Source organism: Ammodytes marinus (genome assembly GCF_949987685.1).
Source record: "Ammodytes marinus genome assembly, chromosome: 14".
Lineage (NCBI taxonomy): Eukaryota > Metazoa > Chordata > Actinopteri > Uranoscopiformes > Ammodytidae > Ammodytes > Ammodytes marinus.
Genome location: NC_137218.1, coordinates 30958568 through 30979123, shown reverse-complemented (window position 1 = coordinate 30979123; position 20556 = coordinate 30958568).

The window sequence follows — 20556 nt, the reverse complement described above, 5'->3', positions numbered from 1 at the left end:
AATGCATGTTTTCAACTATGTTCAAATGTGCTCTTACGTTTTTTACAAATGGTTTTCAAGAATGTTTCAGAGCTTGCCAAGCAGAAATCAGGATGCCAAACAAAGTTGTACATAGTATATGCATTGAAATATGAAGCAGATTTCAGAATAGCTTTCATAATATTTGTATTGCTTTTTTGGACTTTTCACAGTGAGAAAATGCATATTTTCAACCATGTTCAAATATGCTCTAACCTTTTTCCCAAATGGTTTTCAATAGTGTTACACAGCTTGCCAAGCAGATCTCAAGATGCCAAACCAGTTGTGCATTGAAATATGAAGCAAATTTCAGAATAAGCCTTCATAAGATTTTTATTGCTTTATTCAACTTTTCACAGTGAGAAAATGCATATATTCAACTATGTGCAGATCTCAGGATGCCAAACCAGTTGTGCATTGAAATATGAAGCAAATTTCAGAATAAGCCTTCATAAGATTTTTAATGCTTTTCTCAACATTTCACAGGGAGGAAATAAATGTTTTCAACTATGTTCAAATGTGCTCTTACGTTTTTTACAAATGGTTTTCAAGAATGTTTCACAGCTTGCCAAGCAGAATTCAGGATGGCAAACAAAGTTGTACATAGTATTTGCGTTGAAATATGAAGCAGATTTCAAATCAGCTTTCATAAGATTTGTATTGCTTTTTTGGACTTTTCACAGTGAGAAAAAGCATGTTTTCAACTATGTTCAAATGTGCTCTAACTTTTTTCCCAAATGGTTTTCAAGAATGTTTCACAGCTTGCCAAGCAGAACTCAGGATGCCAAACAAAGTTGTACATAGTATTTGCATTGAAATATGAAGCAGATTTCAGAATAGCTTTCATAAGATTTTTATTGCTTTTTTCGACTTTTCACAGTGAGAAAATGCATGTTTTCAACTATGTTCAAATGTGCTCTTACTTTTTTCCCAAATGGTTTTCAATAGTGTTGCACAGCTTGCCAAGCAGATCTCAGAATGCCAAACCAGTTGTGCATTGAAATATGAAGAAAATTTCAGAATAAGCTTTCATAAGATTTTTATTGCTTTTTTTCAACTTTTCACAGGGAGGAAATACATGTTTTCAACTATGTTCAAATGTGCTCTTACGTTTTTTACAAATGGTTTTCAAGAATGTTTCAGAGCTTGCCAAGCAGAAATCAGGATGCCAAACAAAGTTGTACATAGTATTTGCATTGAAATATGAAGCAGATTTCAAATCAGCTTTCATAAGATTTTTATTGCTTTTTTGGACTTTTCACAGTGAGAAAATGCATATTTTCAACTATGTTCAAATGTGCTCTAACCTTTTTCCCAAATGGTTTTCAATAGTGTTACACAGCTTGCCAAGCAGATCTCAGGATGCCAAAACAGTTGTGCATTGAAATATGAAGCAAATTTCAGAATAAGCCTTCATAAGATTTTTATTGCTTTATTCAACTTTTCACAGTGAGAAAATGCATATATTCAACTATGTGCAGATCTCAGGATGCCAAACCAGTTGTGCATTGAAATATGAAGCAAATTTCAGAATAAGCCTTCATAAGATTTTTATTGCTTTTCTCAACATTTCACAGGGAGGAAATAAATGTTTTCAACTATGTTCAAATGTGCTCTTACTTTTTTCCTAAATGGTTTTCAATAGTGTTACACAGCTTGCCAAGCAGATCTCAGGATGCCAAACCAGTTGTACATTGAAATATGAAGCAAATTTCAGAATAAGCTTTCATAAGATTTTTATTGCTTTTCTCAACTTTTCACAGTGAGAAAATGCATATTTTCAACTATGTTCAGATGTAATCTAACTTTTTCCCCGAACGGTTTTCAAGTCAGTCAGTGGTGTTAGGTCAATATCTTTCTTAATTTGGTGCCAAAGCCTTTATGCACTTACTTGGTTTGTGGAAGTTGATTGTAGTCGGTCTGGTAGGTTGTGTGAGCGTGTGCATGTGTTGGCTCTCAGCTCTAACATGCAGCAAAATAAATCCAATAAACTGAAAAGTGCAAATACATTAAACTTACGTTAATATCACTGTTTAACTCTGTCGTTATCAAAGTGTGTGGGAGTAGTAAAAGATTGTGTGATCTCTCAGCATTCACTGTTTGTTTGCACACCTGCCTTCAATTACTGACCTGATTACAAGGCTTTGTATCACTACCACTGGTCAACACCAGATGGAGGCATTTCTCATGCATTTAAATGAGTGATAATGGCTCCAACACTTATCTTTATTAGGCCTTTCACACCAAAATGAACCAAGAGTCAGTTCCAGGCTGGTGTTGGGGTCAGTTCAAAACTGGTTACAGCCTTATCCCAGTTATGAACCGGTTGCTTTCACATCGACCGGAGACAGCCATGGAGCCGGCAAGAGAGCAACGTGATGACGTCACTGTAAACGTGTGTGTACGTCACCCGACGCCGCTGCTCTTGTGGCTAACGCTAAAGCTACCGCTAGCTTTAAGCACACCATTAGCGGCGAATACGTCTTATTTTTACACTTGTTGGCTCTCGCTTTGCTTTCTTAAGCAAACAGGACCCATACAGCGTATTCTCGCCGGTCAATTTGATCGCTACGTTCGGTAATTATGTTATGTTTACGTCTCGTAGTAGCGGTGTTTTTAAATATGGCGGGCATGAGGTTTGAGTTGCTCTGGTTGGTCAGGATAATCCCTCCCCCAACCGTTCGCGAAAGCAGTTCTTATCAAACCCTGCTCAATCCTGGGGTATGAGTTCCCCCGGTTTTTACGGCCCGGAGCAGGCTCTCTGGCGGTGTGAAACCAAAACACTGGCTCTAACTCCGAACAAGCCCAGAACTAGCGCCGATTTTGCGGCGGTGTGAAAGGCCTATAAGTAGCTGAACTAAATTTGCCAGGGGTATGAATAATTTCGGTTTTGACTGTAATTCAGTAGGTAAAATGTTCTTACCTTCATCACGGCTTGGAAGCCAAGCCTTTTTGCACTGCTTCCCCAGACGACGGACGCGTCACAAAGACTTTGCAGCACCCAGGTTCTCTGCGTTTATCTGAAACAACACAGAACCATTTTTTGATACACATGACATAAATATATAAATATACTGTATAGTTCTAAGAGTGGAGAGGGTTTGAACTGTCCCTGCTCTATGGGCCCTGAGGCAGTTCTACACAGTGGACACTAGGTGGAGCCAAATTACTTCACATCTTCACACACGCATTCTCTTTCATGAGCAAAGCTTTTAACAGAAGCTTGATGATTGAATTGACTGAAAACAAAATCTGTGTTTGAACTTTGACCTAACCCCAAACCCAAACATATATGGAAGCCAAATGAAAAACATGTAATGTTTGACCAATCAATAAAGAACCATTTAAAACACATGTGTACTGTGGTTATTTTGAAGAGTTATTTATACAGTGGGCATGCGGAAGAGTAGACCTTTCTAGTAGACCTCTGAAATACACATTTTAACCCGAGATTTAGCATAATATGTCCCCTTTACACCAGCAAGCTATCCATCTTCTGTTTCATTTATATATTTAGTTATGACTACTCGATTAGGACAAGGATTTTTTCTCTCAAACTGTATTGTACATTTGTATTGCTTAAAGCCACTACGAGTAAGTCGGCACGTTGGCGACACCTTTGAACAAAAGCGGTATTATTATTACGACGCCAGCTGTCGTGAAGCTGTTTTCTAGCTCGTGCAGGGCGTTCAGATTCAAATAATCAGGAAGCAATATGGTGCGTGTCCGTGTGTTGGAAGCAAAGTGTGAGGGCACCGGACTCTTTTCGGCTCCGTGAGTCTATGGGTGACACAGCATCAACTAATGCCAGTAAGTGCTAAACACACCTGATTGCAATGAGTTGATGCATTGTCACCTCTCACGGAGCTGAACGAGTCTGTGTCCCCACACAAAGCGAATGAACGAGAGATGGCAGTTAGTTAGAATGGATCACGATGAGGTAATGTGTTTATGTTGTAAATAATGACTATTTCAGATGAATAATGGTCATCTGATGATGCTGGTGAGGCAAAGTAAACTTTGTTTTAGTAGGCTACCGCTCATTCATTTAGGAGTAAACACTGCAGTCTACGTTCGCTGCGTGAAATTGTGTATACGTTGCTTGGCAACGCCCTCCCGCCCGACTATCACTCTCCCTTTTCGCTTTTCTTCATTGCATTTTCTTTTTTTTCTTTTATGGTTCAGCCCCGTTATCAGTCATTATGACGACAAACAACTGTCTCAAACAAGGCTCCCGCTCCCCTTCCCTCACCTGGAGGGATAGGCTTCTCAAATCGCGTAACTGCGCCACACTGAAATCTGTGACCAATACGGATATGTGACCATAGAGCATGCACGCGTGAACCGAAAATCAGACTGGGTGTACGACCAGATCAAATGCAGTAATAAAAACTATATAAAAACGTCTTTCTTTGCACTGATGGTCTCGTTTGCTGTTAAAGGTAATTTATGATTATGAGAGGAAACATGAGCCTGTTTAAAAGATATTTAAAAGTTACTCGTTGCCGCTTTAATGTTGTTGTATATTTGTTTAATAAAATATATCTAAAATATTCACTGGAGATCGCTTGGTATGCCTTTAAATCCAAACAAATGTAACTCCATTCATATTTACATTTTCAAAAGTAACAAAGCAAAGCATTTGCAATATATACAGTCAAAACCGAAATTATTCAAACCCTTGGCAAATTTCGCCAATTTTTGTTCAAATGTGAATAAAAGCTGACCATTTTTTTCCACAATGATGCCCCTTGTACATCGTGTTAATATCTTTTGGGAGAAGCCTGTGTAATTTCCAATCAAGAAAAAGCTTGCTGGTTTCATAAAAGTTAAGTAACTTTAAGTCAAAATTTGCCAGGGGTATGAATAATTTCGGTTTTGACTGTAATTCAGTAGGTAAAATGTTCTTACCTTCATCACGGCTTGGAAGCCAAGCCTTTTTGCACTGCTTCCCCAGACGACGGACGCGTCACAAAGACTTGCAGCACTCAGGTTCTCTGCGTTTATCTGAAACACAGAACCATTTTTTGACAACACTGACATACACATGACATTTGTTATGTCCAATCTACAGTTGCCAACCACATCACTGCATGCACTGGTCATAATTTGAGTCAATATTCGTTGTGTGCTACAATGACAATAAAATCCTTGAATCTTGAATCTATACATTGGAAACCCGCCACAGCCAAAGCCATCTTCAATAACTGGTGCTCACTGTTAAATGTATGACTCCGCCCAAACGCAACCCGGCTACCACCACACAACCCCCAACCCACACCGACCACAACACTGACCTGGGGCTGAATTCTACATCCAACATCCTCTACCTCTTCAAACTCTTCACCCCATCCGCAGCCCAATCCACCCTCCTGGAGAAGGGCCTTTCATACATCCCATCCATCCAACTTTGACTGGGAGGAACTTCATTAGGGACCTGCACCAATACCACAGACGACTGAAAATCACCAACTACTTCCACTCCAGACCCACCACACACACACAAAATCATCATTTACTTACAGCCCTTACCTGGGATAACATAAAGGCAGATGATGGAAAAGCACTGCATTCTTATGCACTCTGTTGTAACACAATCAAGGTAAAGGACAGGATGGTCCATATGCCGTAAAAACACTAAATGCGTGTCTCCAGAACATATTTAAAAACTTTGAAAAAAAGAACATTTAAAATTTGAAGATTTTTTTTTTTAAACGGTTTTCGTTTATTGATTTTTCCTAAACGGTTATGATTTACTAAACAGTTACTCGTGTACACGTGCACACCCCTAATTCAAAGACGGTCCCTCTACCTCTTCGTGACCGAAACATCATAATGCCAAACAACCGCCAAATGGCTGAGCAGCGAACAGTTCACCTGAAAAGGAAATTCCAACAAGATCAAGTTTATGCTACTGAGTATAAGGGCTTCATGAGTGACATCATCAACAAAGGATATGCTGAAAAGGTTCCTCCAGAGGATCTCCAACTGGAAAACGGCAAGATGTGGTATACCATATCACATCATCCTATAAAAGGCACCTCATTGAACAATGTACTACTTCATGGCCCAGACTTGACAAACTCGCTCATTGGAGTTCTGCTCAGATTCCGCCAAGAGCCCATTGCCATTATGGCAGATATTGAGAGCATGTTTCACCAAGCTCGTGTTCATGCATGGTTCCTACAGCTTAATGCAAGTTAAATTTAAGACTTTATAAGACCTTTTTAATGCCACTTGAAATGAAATTTAAGACCAACAGACCAAAGGAAAAATGTATTGTCTCGGTGGTCAGACACCACAGTAACTCTGCTTTCAGCGTAGACGTCATTATCTGTACCTGTTCAACCAACAAAATAATCTGTATATGTATCTGTATTCGGATATGAAGCCGGAAATGGCCGGGGCTTATGTCTGATTTTTTTATTTTTTTTGCAATTATTGTCCCTTCAGTGCATCAAACTGATTTAATATTGACATATCATTAATTATGAGATACATTTCTACCTCATACTGTACTTTTCATCCGTTTCTCTCTCTCATTATAAGTTATATGAACTGTCTGAGCCCCACTAGCCCTTTGACTGGGGGATATAATGAACATTCAGAATCTGAAAAAGAACAGTGTTACATCACAGTAATTCAATTTGTCTGTTTTATTTAATTTTTTCATCTCTTTTTATTTTTAACTCGACAAAGTTTTATGATATATCGATCCGAGATCTAATCGATCTATTTTGCTCAATTTATTTCCCTCTACTCTCTCACTCACTCTGTCGCTCTATCTCTCCCTTTTTTTTCTAACTTGGTTCAATGAATAATTACTTTGGATCAGGAAACAGCGTTTAGTGCTCTACAAGTGTTCAACCCACAAAGATTATACTTTTTTCAGCTTATCTCTTACAGATTGTATGAACTAAACAGGCGAAGCGTCACATATCGAATATTTAAAGATCGATTTTGTCTATTTCATAGCATTATACAGCCCGCTGCCCGCTACTAGAGAGACGTGGTCCACGTTCAGAGGTTTGAAATAAATGAAAGGCAGGAAGGGCTGACGGTGACACGGGCTGCAGAAAATTCCAGCGGAATGGAGAGAGACCGCGGGTAACGGAGCCATGCATAAATGCAGCCGGTCTTTCTCCTCTCCGCCGCGGCAGCGGAGATGAACAGCTGATCGGTGCCACTATAGTTAAGGCAGCACGCGCTGCGTCAATTTAGCGCTTAATAAATAAATATTTTCCCCCCGAATATAACGAGACTATCGATCGATCTCATTATCCGTGCTTTTCCGAATAGCCTACACATGTTCGGATTCGGGCTCATCCCTAGTACGCGTGCAACTGAACATTGTCTGGAGATTTGGTGCTGCTGTCCCGGTTGTTGATATCGGAGGTGGAGCATGGAGGGGTGGAGGCACGGCACGAGTAGAACAGAACAGGGAAATACCTGGCGTTTGTTGACAGCTTGATTTTGAGGCTTTGTGTTTCGCGCTGTGCATGTACAACGTGCCTCGTATAAATTGCCGGGTACCGGTTTCAGCCAGGCAGAAAAATCCTTGTTGGATAGCCAAATTTTGTTGAATTTACACTTTCCCATGATGCGGGCCGACTGCTACTCAGCTGCTACTGCTCAGTACTGCCATAGACATTATAAAGGATAGACGCCGCGTTGGCCGCTACTGCCTATTGGCGCTGACGAGAAATGCGGCCGCCATCTTGAACCGGTCACACGTTCCACTCAGTGTAGTCTGTTTGGCAGGTTCAATGAACTGTCAGCGCATGTAATTAATCATATCTCATTAAATACCAAACTGATTTTCACGCGGTTTTCTTTGCTGCAAAGATCATACATGTAGCTAAGATACAGGGCACAAGTTTCGACGTGTTTTAATATTCATAGTGGGCTTAACAGTCATAGAAGATTCTGATATGATATAAGTAACCAGACGTCCGAGATCAAAACGAGGAACATCCCCCGAAAAGGGAAGCAGAAACAGATAGGGGCAGTAAAGTCAGCTATTTTAATAAGTTAACAATATATGATTAGGCTATATATAAATATATTTATTCATTTACAGTGACGAGCATACACAATAAAGACAATCACAGGGATAACATAAACAGAGAACAGAAATAAAATAGGATAAAATATATTAATTTAAATAAAGTAGGCCTATACAAAATACAAAACAAGAGCAAAAATAAAATACTAAATGAACAATGAATTCAGCTAAAACAGTTACAGTCCGATGTGTAAAATTCAGAAATCATAGATTCAAATAAACCAAGAGTAGGAAGAGCAGTCATTTTTAAATTGCTCTGCAGAGCGTTCCATGAATTAGGGGCACTACATGAAAAGGCAGTTATTCCTAAACTGGAGTTAGCTCGGGGCAATTTAGGAGGATTAGTCGAGCATGGTACATATGAAGGGTGGATGTTTCCCATGAAGGCATTAAATATAAATAAAAACCAGTGTATATAATATCTCATTAAAAGAGAAGGACAACATGAGTGTTCATGTAAAAATGTTTTATTTCTCTAATTTAAAACACAAGCTTGTTAGGCAATTGCCTCTTAAAAGAGGACGGGATTATTTAAAAGCAAAGTCTTCTTGGTTGTCCAATGTTCTATACTAGGGGGGAATACCAAGTTCAGTCTATAGTCTCGAGTTGGTTCCTCAGACACAGACAGGAAATCAATGCGTGCCTTGCAGCGCGGTACATTTAAAAACACATTCAATACAAAACCACAGCAATCAAAAGTATTAAATTAAGGGAAAATCAAACAACAACAGCAAACAATAATACTCAAATGCATAAAATAAAGTTAACCATCCTTACAATCGCATTTTACTCCGAAGAGAAATTCAAGCGAGGCGAGTTTGGCAATGTGGTGCAGCCTTAATTTGTGAAAGACAGACACAACCAATGACAACAAGTCGGAATGGTGGTTGTCGATGCCAAACTGTCTCTCCTCAATATGTTCCCCAAGCAGAAACACATCCTCCGTTTAAATCTCCTCCCGGACGAAGTGTGTGACTCGGACGTCTGGTTACTTATATCATATCAGAATCTTCTATGACTGTTAAGCCCACTATGAATATTAAAACACGTTGAAACTTGTGCCCTGTATCTTAGCTACATGTATGATCTTTGCAGCAAAGAAAACCGCGTGAAAATCAGTTTGGTATTTAATGAGATATGATTAATTACATGCGCTGACAGTTCATTCCACCTGCCAAACTGACTACACTGAGTGGAACGTGTGACCGGTCCAAGATGGCGCCCGCATTTCTCGTGCTCAACGGCCAATGGGGCGTCTACCCTTTATAATGTCTATGAGTACTGCTACCTGAGCGACGTGCGTCTGCTCTGAGTCACGGCCGCAAACAAATGTTTTGTTGGTTCCGCTCCTTTCTTTATATCTCCATGTTCCGCTCTCGTGATTGCGCGACATTAAACTATTCGGCAATTTATTAAAAAAATAAAAAATGTTACGTATTATTTTTAGATTTGAGACCAATTACAGTCATAAACTCCTACTCCATCTAAAAAGTCTTAAATCCATCTTTCAAAGGTCTTAAAAATGTTAACAATGTGTTAACATTTTTAAGACCTTTGAAAGATGGATTTAAGACTTTTTAATGCTATGTAAGGCCTTATTTTTAGATTTATGAATTTAAGACTTTTTAAGACTTTTTAAGGATCCGCGGGAACCCTGTCATGAGGAAGACACCAATCTGCTCAGATTTCTGTGGTGGACAGAGACATTAGCAGGAATCTGGAGGAATACCGTATGAAGGTCCATCTCTTTGGTGCTGTATCTCCAACCTGTGCAAACGTAGCTGGCACAGTTAAGTCCAACTTCTACGTTGATGACTGTCTGAAGTCGGTACCAACAGAGGAACAAGCAATATATCTCATCAAAAGCCTAAGAGAAATCTGTTCTCTGGGTGGATTCAAGTTGACAAAATGGATTATCAACAGTCGAGCTGCATCCATCCCTGAGGAAGACAAGGCTAAACAAGTAAAGAACTTGGATCTGGACAGGGAGAAGCTGCCTAATGAGAGAGCACTAGGGATGTATTGGGACATTGAGAGCGATATCTTCGGCTAACCCTAACTCTAAAAAGCGCATCCCATACGTCAGCTCTGTTTATGATCCTCTTGGTCTTCTCTCCCCATTCATACTCAAAGCTAAGCAAATCCTTCAACAGCTATGCAAAGCTAAACATGGATGGGATGAAGTAATTCCTATGGAAATCTCAAAGCAATGGCAGGCCTGGTTTAATGATCTAGAGCAGCTGGACAGATTTCACATTGACAGATGCCTAAAGCCCAAGAACTTTGGTCAAGTGAAAAATGCACAATTGCATAACAAGGCTACGGCACTGGATCAAATCAAAACAAATGACGCAGATGAAGTTCATATTGCATTTGTAATGGGGAAATCTCGAGTCACGCCACTCAAAGTGATGACTATCACCAGATTGGAACTCAGTGCTGCTACACTGGCTGCACGAATGGACAGAATGATTCAAACAGAGCTGCACATTGACCTCCAAGGACCTCCTTTTGGACTGACAGCCAGAACGTTCTGAAATATATTCGAAATAGGACCAGAAGGTTTCACACTTTCTTTGCAGTCATACAAAACCTGTCAAAAGTAAACCAGTGGAGGTTTGTAAACTCCAAACAAAACCCTGCTGATGATGCATCACGAGGCCTGAGCATTGAACTTCAAAAAGTTGGCTTCATGGACCAGAGTTCCTGAAAGAGACTGAAGCAAAATGGCCTGAAATGCCAAAAGAACTGGGCTCCATCCTCCCCGATGACCCGGAAGTACGGAGGGAAGTGACTGTTACCAGCATTGTTGCAAGTCAGACAGAGAAAACTCTAACATTCATTGAGTACTATTCATCCTGGAACGGATTAAAAAGAGCAGTAGGTTGGAAAAGGGATTTGCCCACAAGCTGATCTAAGAGTAAATCATGACAATGGAAAGTCATTGAAAAACAAGAAGCTTCTGCTCAAAATGCCTTCAAATCAGGCACTAACAGTAGAGGACATTGACAGTACATGCTATCTAAACTCCATCAGCGGTATTGGCTGTCAGGTGCAAACTCTTTGGCAAGAAGAATCATTAAAAACTGTGTTCACTGCATCAATACCAAGTTCAACATATGTATTCCCTCTTAAAATCAATTCAAATGCAATGACAGAATTTTATCTTATAAACCACAAAAACCTGGAGGACATTATACAACACCTGAACTCCTCATCCTGTTGCCTTGACATTCTGCCCACAGGCTTCTTTAAAACAGTTTTTAGCTGTATGGCCTCAGATGTTCTACAAATTGTCAACATGTCCCTTCAGACAGGTGTATTCCCACAGGGCCTGAAAACAGCAGTCATCAAGCCACTCCTAAAAAAGAACAATCTAGATACATCACTCATGAAAAATTATAGGCCCATATCTAACCTACCATTTTTAAGTAAAATCATTGAAAAAGCTGTTTATCAACAGCTAAATAACTACTTAGCAATGAATAACTGCTTTGATGTCTTCCAGTCAGGATTTCGACAACACCACAGCACTGAGACTGCTCTGGTTAAGGTCCTCAATGACATCCATTTAAACACAGACAGTGGCAAAAGTTCTGTCTTAGTTTTACTGGATCTCAGTGCCGCTTTTGACACAGTTGACCACAGCATATTACTAGATCGACTAGCAAACTGGGTTGGACTTTCTGGAACTGTACTAAGCTGGTTTGAATCCTACTTAAAGGATAGAGACTACTATGTGTCAATAGGCAATTTCACATCCGAGCGGACAAATATTGAATGCGGGGTCCCCCAAGGTTCCATTCTTGGCCCTCTTCTATTTAACATCTACATGCTCCCACTAGCTCAGATTATGAATAAGAACAAATTATGCTACCATAATTATGCAGACGACACACAAATTTACATAACCATATCACCAGGAGACTACAGTCCGATACAGGCACTGGGTAAGTGCATTGAACAAATCAATGATTGGATGTGCCAAAATTTCCTTCAATTAAACAACGATAAAACTGAAGTAATTGTCTTTGGTGCCAAAGATGAACAATTAAAAGTCAGCGCACAGCTTACATCTGTTATGTTAGAAACCACACCCCAAGCCAGAAATCTTGGTGTTGTTGTAGACTCCGACTTGAATTTCAAGAAACACATAAAATCAATTAATAAATCAGCCTACTACCACCTAAAAAACATATCAAGAATTAAAGGGCTTATGTCTCAGCAAGATTTAGAAAAACCTGTCCATGCATTTATCTTTAGTAGACTTGACTACTGTAACAGTGTCCTTGCAGGCCTTCCAAAAAATCTATCAGACAGATTCAGCTAATTCAGAACGCTGCTGCTCGAGTCCTCACTAGGACCAAAAAAGTAGATCACATTACCCCAGTTCTGAGGTCTTTACACAGGCTTCCAGTCACTCAAAGAATTGATTTCAAAATACTGATGTTGGTTTATAAAGCACTAAATGGTTTAGGGCCAAAATACATTACTGATAAGCTGATACGTTATGAACCGTCCAGAGCCCTTAGGTCGTCTGGGACAGGTCTACTTACAGTCCCTAGAGTTAGGATTAAACAAGGAGAAGCAGCTTTTAGTTATTATGCACCAAAAATCTGGAACAAACTCCCAGAGAACTTGAGGTCTGCTGCAACTCTCAGTTCTTTTAAATCGAGTCTGAAGACTTTTTTGTTTCCATTTTAACCTGCAATTTTCATTTTATTTACATCTTTTATTCGCTTTTAAATGTTTTATAATGTGTTTTATGTATTCTAATCTTGCCCCTGTAAAGCACTTTGAGTGGCCTTGTGTCTGAATTGTGCTATATAAATAAACTTGCCTTGCCTTGTGTTTTTTGTAGAAGACTGCAGGCCAAAGCAGGAGACCAGAAAATGGCTGATCTCCCACTCGACCGAATAACACCAGATCTTCCGCCCTTCACCCATGTAGGTGTGGATTATTTTGGACCTATTGAGGTTAAACGTGGCCGTGCTAATATGAAGAGATGGGGAGTAATCTTTACTTGCCTGGTCCAGATTACGTACAGAAAGTGTTCTCACCATGCCACATGTCTCAGCTGTAGCATGTCAGAGTTCACTAAATCACAGAGTTAGTGAAGCTAGTAGGTCCAAAGAATCCCCACAGTGGGAGCAGAACAAGCATACAATGTGAAACATCTTGTTCGATCAAAGAAGGCACAAACCTCGGGCAGGCCGTGCATCCTCCGCTTGAGTCTGTCCTCCATGAAGTTAGTCAGCCATTCCTTCCTGTCATCCGTCTTCTTCTTACTGAAGGCCTGAAGAAAAAAATTACCACAACAATTCATTCACTACGTACCGTAACATGATTTAAACATACCGTAACATGATTTTTCTCTACTTATGACATCTATTGCAGGATGTCCGTACTGGGAGATCCCTTACTCTGTCAACTCCCCCTGAGATTTCTAAAAAAAAAATGTATCCCGATAAAGGGTTAAGGGAGCTAAGGGTCTAAGGGCAGGGTGTCATACTGTATGGAATGTAAAGCCCACTGAGGCAAATGTCTATTTGTAATATTGGGCGATACAAATAAAACTGATTTGATTTGAACACAGAGTAACTCACTGCAAAGCGCTCACTCATAATCCTACACGTCTATGTTTTGATTAGACACCTTTCTCATTCCAATCATTCATATTGAAAATTGTAAATGTATTTGACTAAAGCATGGTTCTCGTCTCGTGATGAACAATATCTAACATTTGAGAACTGTTTGTCTTATAAAAGCATGTTTACTGCAAACAAATAAAAGAAAAAGGCATTACAATTACTTTTGTTTAGCTAATTCATTTCTGGTATAATATTTGCAATATATCAAGCAACAGAAAAAACTGAGAAACCGCTGTACAGTTTGAAGCTAAATTTGAATTGTAATCTTTGTATTTATAGGTGGTGTTTGACCTTGCATTACATTAGAGTGTATTTTTCACAATTCCAATCCCCTAGACACCAGTGCTTGACTTGCAGCATTAAACTCACTAGAGTAATGGCAGCGTCGTCCTCTGCACCGCTGTATCTGAATGTGATGCGATACTTCTCCATGTCAGCAAAGTATTCCTTTGCCTCTTTGCTCGTACTTGTGCCCAAACCTGGAACAAAAAGTTTGATTTAAATTTTTAAATTGCACAATTTTCTAAAATAACATATATTTAAAATGTAATTTGTTAAATAGATATTGGAATACTCAAGCAGCAAACCTTTGTAGTACTTTACATGCCAGGTTTTAAATTCTCTTGTTTCTTCCACTCGTCGAACTCTGGAATGCTGTAGAAGGCCATCGCCTGCTCTAACCCGTCACAGATTATATTCTATATTATTATAGATCTGAATACAATACAGCACCAGGGCTGTGTTCCAATCCCTATACTTTCTACTATTTAAAATGGCTATTTTAGGATGAAATAAATAAATTAAAGTATGTCCCAGTCATGCATTGACTGGGACATTGCATTGATTGCATTGTCATGCACTAGATTCTTTTTAAGGTCAGAATCACTTTCATCAGAACAGTTCTCTGTATAAATGGAACACAGACAGACAGACAGAGGGACAGACAGACAGATGGACAGACAGACAGACAGACAGCACCAGTTAATATTAGTTATTGCACTTTGCCACCATACTCTGAAGTCTTATGTCTGATTATCTATCGATCACTAACTGTTCTGGCTCTGCTTTGCCAGGCTGCTCTGCATCATCGGTGGTGCGAGTGCGACGCCTAGTGGTGAAACATGCATTCTGTGACGTTACTGTTAAAAAGTGGATGAGTTTAGTGTTAAACAGTGAAATACTGCTGTACGGCTGACTGTTATAACCTCATATCTTTGTGTGAGGGTTAAGGGGTTAAGGCAGTGGTTCTCAATAATTTTCTGTCATGCCCCCCCTAGGGGACAGAAATTTTTTCGCACCCCCCCCCCCACCTAAATTGAAATACTATTGAGAACCTGCTAATATTTATTTATTTATCTGTACAAAAACACTGTATGAGTTTCTGGCACGAGCACTCTGCATACAATCACTTTATTATCAAATTAGATAACAAAAATGAGCTGAGATAACTTCTGCAGCAAAAAAATTCAAAGTTCAGTTTATTAGCTCAATTTGTAACATTTAAACAAGACTGCTCAGTCTGTGTGAATCTCAGGACAGAGAAACAATAGCAAATGATTCACCGAGGTTTGCATTTCATTCAACACATTTTTAAACTGTAAACATAGTTAAGGTGGTGTTTTTTTATTATTATAGGCCAATAGGCCTTCTGTGATGCAATAACCAATAATCCATTAATGTTATTATTAGTCTACTTACTTGATTTATTTTTAAATAGCCTACAGAGACACAAACTCGCATACACAACCGTCACATACTCAGATTGACGTCAAAATAAGTATGAGTAGGACGTTAGTATGGCTTTTTGAACACAGCCACTGTGTATCGCTGTTATCCGGCTGGTGGTCACACTTCACATCTGTGTGTGGGTTTAATAAAGTTTTAAAACACAGTGTTTTTTTTTATTTCCTATTATTTCCTATATATAATAATGTGCTAACATTGTGGTATACAGTATAAACATATAGTAAGTATCATGTATGGTATATAATAATATCATAACTATAATCCACTATCCATCCACTAACTATATTCTATCATTTATGGAACTTCCAGAACTTTTTTGTTTTATATATAGTTTTGTTTGTTTACCGTATGTTTTATCTTTCGTTAAATCAGGTTATTAAACTACTTTTGTTATTTAAATGACTACTTTATTCAAATGTTAAACTGGTATGAGGTGCAATAAGCCTCGGCTTATTCTATTGATCTACCTATAATTTCTGTGCCATAGATAGTATATAAAAGGTCTGTACTCTGCTTTGATATCACCAAACAAAATACTGCTTTCTCAGCCTACTGCCATGATCAATGCTGTAATGTTCACAGCTAAGACTGGTGCAAGAACAGCTCTCTCTCTTGTGTGTGTTAATAATTAGAGTAAATACTACCACACACCTGGAACTAAAGCCATGTGTATAATTGCAATAAATAATAAGTGAATCTTCTTATAATGGGCCTAATTAGTTTTGACATTTTGTGTTAAGATGTGAAGGTATTCAAGCTGCTGTATCGGTACCTTTTCCTGAGACTTGGTCCAGGCGGCCACTGGATCCGACTCAAAGCCTTTCTGGACCAGCGTGCGGATCAGTTCACGCTTGGATTTGTTTTCTAGTTAGTAAATAAAGAAATACATAGTTTAGAAAAGAAAAACATCATCTTTATGTAACTCATGTGTTACATTTTGTTAGCCTCATAGCATCTACTTTACCCTACTCTATAACCCTTAAAATATGACTTAGGCAATTATGCTATTAGGCTAACGAAAAGTAGATGTAGAATAGAGTAGATGTAGAGTGAAAGTAGAGTAGAGTAAATATGATTTAGGCAATTGTGCTATCATGCGGACCACAAACTTGACAGTGGTGTCGGTGTGGTACTCCTTGTAATCGTTGATGAGAGCTGGGGTTTTGTCAGTGCCCTGCAGCATAGGCTCCAACACAGACTCCTTATAGGCCTGCTCACACCAGGGAACACACAGTTAGACAGAATAATACATCTCACAATGCATTTGAACCTACATGTACCACTACCATCTTCATTTCATTGTATTCTGTTACCATTATAACATACTCAAGTTCTTCATATGGAGAACAGTTAACTTGTAAATGAAAAGGGAGGCTGAGTAGTACCTGTGTCCATGTCCTGACAGGAAGCTCTGTGATCTTGATGGTGTTTCTGTCTATGACCGACACCTCTCCACTGACCAGGTACTGGTTCTGACCCAGCTCGTGGATTGTCCCTTTAAAGTTTTTGTATCTGGGTAGCTGTTTGGGAGAGAGAGAGAGATAGTTAGATAAGGCTGCAATGTCTAAAAGCTGTTTGCCACCGGCAAGATCTGAAAATGCGACACAGCTCTGTGGACAATCTGCATGTGATCCGGTGTGGATGTTCTGATGAGCCGAGTTCAAATTTCCGTCCCCGATATAAAAGACAGCAGGAGGCAGTGGGTCTGTCGCTGCCATGCACGTCATAGACACTCTCTGACAATACTTCTCCTCACCGGCAGCTTGTGGTCCTTGGCAGTATATGCGTTGCTGTCTCAGACTTAATGAAGACAACTGACCACATTGAGTAATGATATAGCCTGTCTCTGATATTTATGTGTTTATTTGTTTATATAGGTTGATTGATTGACTCATAATTCGTTACGTAATTTTGTTTTGACGAAAAAGTCCATTTTACATATTAGATACAAGGAACTTTTAAATATTTCTAAAAACTGTCTAATTTTTCCTCTGATGATCATAAATTACATGTAACAGCGAACGAGGAAATCAGTGCAAAGAATGCTATTTTTACAGTGTTTTTAATGCCTTTGTCCGGGTATGCTCACCCAGGCCGCAAGAATTAACACAAAATGAAAGTACCTTGTAGCTACTTTAAAGCAGTGGCGTTTTCTCCCGGAGGCCAAGGGAAGCCAGGCTTCCCTGTTTTTTAGGCTGTAGTTGTCATCCAATAAAAACATTTATATTAACAGTTTCGGTAATTATTTGGTGCTGTGCTCCTGTCATTTCTTCCCCATTTTTCTCCTCTCATTGAGCATTTCACAATGCGCGAAACAGCGCCCCTTTAAAGGTACATACTGAAGACGCGGCGAAACACGACACTGCACACTGTGGCTGTGTCTTGATTCAGGTATTGCATGGGTATTGCAGCCTACGAAGGCTGCATTTGAAGACCGATTGCGTCATAGCGGCGCGCAAAGGCTGTCCCGTTTGCAAGGCTCCTTGCAAGGCTCCTCATATGCGGTCGTGAAATGCAGCCTTCGTTTCACGGTTTTGAAGGCTGCATCAGATCTATCCTTCGCGGCCCAACATATCCCAAGATTCATTGCGTTTTTTTCAGAGATGGCATAAAATAAAATAAGAAATAACAAAACAGCAACGTGTTGCTCCATCTTCTTAACTTTTATCTTCCTTTCTTTTTTTCTTGTACTTTTTTTTCTTTTCGTCTGGTAGACAACTTATTTTTCTTTTTTCCTCCGTTGACAGGGCTGTCTCCGTTGGCAGCAATCAGGGTTGCTAGGCAGCACAGGAGCGGCGAGTCGTCACGCAAGGTAACGGCTTGTTACGTAAACCGGAAATGCTCGTAAACCGAGACCTGCGGAGACCGTCTCGTTTAACAAGGCTCGTTGGCCTTAAAACCGGCCTTAAAATCGGCCTTCATAGGCTATAGCCTTCATAGACCGCGAGACTGCGTCCTACCAAGTGCGTGGTCTCTGAATCAAGACACAGCCTGTATGTCCGTGAGGAAGCCAGCCCGAGCTGGCATCCCTTAGTGAAAAAAAGAAAGAAGGATTGACCAATCAGGTGAGGCTGTTGTCTTGACACTGCCCTCCTGTGATTGGTCAGGAGGGTGTCATGAGGGTGCCAAGGGAAGCCACTCGGCCTTTGTCTTCACACCAATCAAATCAAAGCATCATTATCAACGTCACTGAAATTTAACAACAATAACAATAGCGGGAGATTAGCATGTTTGCATTGTTATCATATTAGCAAGAACAGTTATGGAGGGTGGAGATTTTGAGTATTTAGTAACAAATTATTTTACCAAACTGCCAATTGAGAAGCCATTAAAAATCAAATCTGACGGCAGGCCAATGCGTGTGGAGAGAAAGAAAGTTTATCGCACTTTCCGTGAGGATAACTATGTCCGCACCGAGTGGCTAGCTGGTAGCGGCAAACTTCAGCTAATGGCCTTCCTCTACAAATAGTGAGTAAAATACACACCTTCTCCCGGCGCGGGTTAACTGTTCCCTTAACTCTCTGTGTAACTATGTGTGTTATGTTTTGTGTTATTTTATTGCTAATTGTGCCTTGATTGCCTGGATTAAGTTGCATTGGTAGGCCTACTGTATATCCACTGAAGTTGTTCTGGGTTGTCTTATGTATAGTGTTGTAATGAACATTTGGCCTAGTTCTTAAACGAAAAGGATGTATAGAAAGTATGTGTGTATGTCAAGCACCTACAACTGATTGTGTGAGTCGTGTCTCATGTGAACGTGAAACTTAAAATAGCCTAAAACGTCCCCTAATTATATTGTGAATTAATTCGAATCTGCATTGGGCATTAAGCGGCTAGTTGTGCATTCCGGTCGGGGTGGGGGGTGCATTTATAATAAAATGTATAATTTAATAAGACGATAAGGAAGTGTGTGAATGAGTGAGTGAGTGAGTGAGTGAGAGAGAGAGAGCGAACGAGCGGTGTCGGACAGATTACAGGCGTGTGTAAGTCCTGGTAAAGTGACCAGGCGCTATAATAGCTCTTATAGGGCCGGTTTCACAGACATGGATTAAGCCTAGCCCTGGACTAAATGGAGTTTTGAATGGAGATTGTCCATTGAAAGTACAATTTAGTCCAGAACTAGGCTTAATCCATGTCTGTGAAACCGGCCCGTAGTTACATTAAATACAAGCTGCGACATAGCCTACTCTTTTCTGTCCCCCACCTTCCAATACACATGTAGATTAAAGGTGTTGTCTCACTTGGCTTCCTCAAAAAAAATCCCCACGCCACGCCACTGCTTTAAAGAGCACCTATTGTGTTTTTTTTGTTTTTTCTGACCTATAAATGTTGTTATAATGTTAAACACTCACTAGGGCCTAATTTCCTGCATTTCGCTATGTGTTCAACACAAATGTCCATGTATGGTAATGCTGCTACACTCTCAGGCCCTCCCCTGCCTGCTCAAATCTGCCCGCGCGTGCACTGCAGTCCGCTCTTTTCACTCCACAGTGTAGCAGTGAAGCTAGGGGGCGGTGCCTGTTGCCACGAGGGGAACCTGACCAATCAGAGCCCACCAGTGCAGAGGGCAGACGTGGGGTCTTAAAGAGAGTTTTGTTTAGGCTCTAAACAGAACGTCTTTCGCAGAGACGAAATACAACAATGCCAGTGTGAGAAATAAAAAGGGATTTTTGGACACTTCACCATGAAAACAAGTTTCTAGTAAGTAATACAAATCTGAAACAGAAAAAATACATAATATAGGATCTTTCAAATAGAAATTAAAAGTTTGTGAGGGCAGTTTACCATTGGCAGTGGTTCCTGGTTTTTGAGTAAGCGGTTGATGTTGTTGACGATCTCCCGGACGTCGTAGTTGGCTATCTTACAGGCCCAGCCGGTGCCGATGCCTTCAGCTCCGTTGACCAGCACCATGGGGATGATGGGGATGTACCACTCTGGCTCCACCTTCTGGTTGTCATCGTACAGGAACTTGAGCAGGTTGCCGTCCAGCGCTGGAAACAACAGCTTGGACAGAGGACTGTAGCGTGAAATCAGACCACCATTAAAATACTTTTTAAGTATTATAATTCTTCTAAA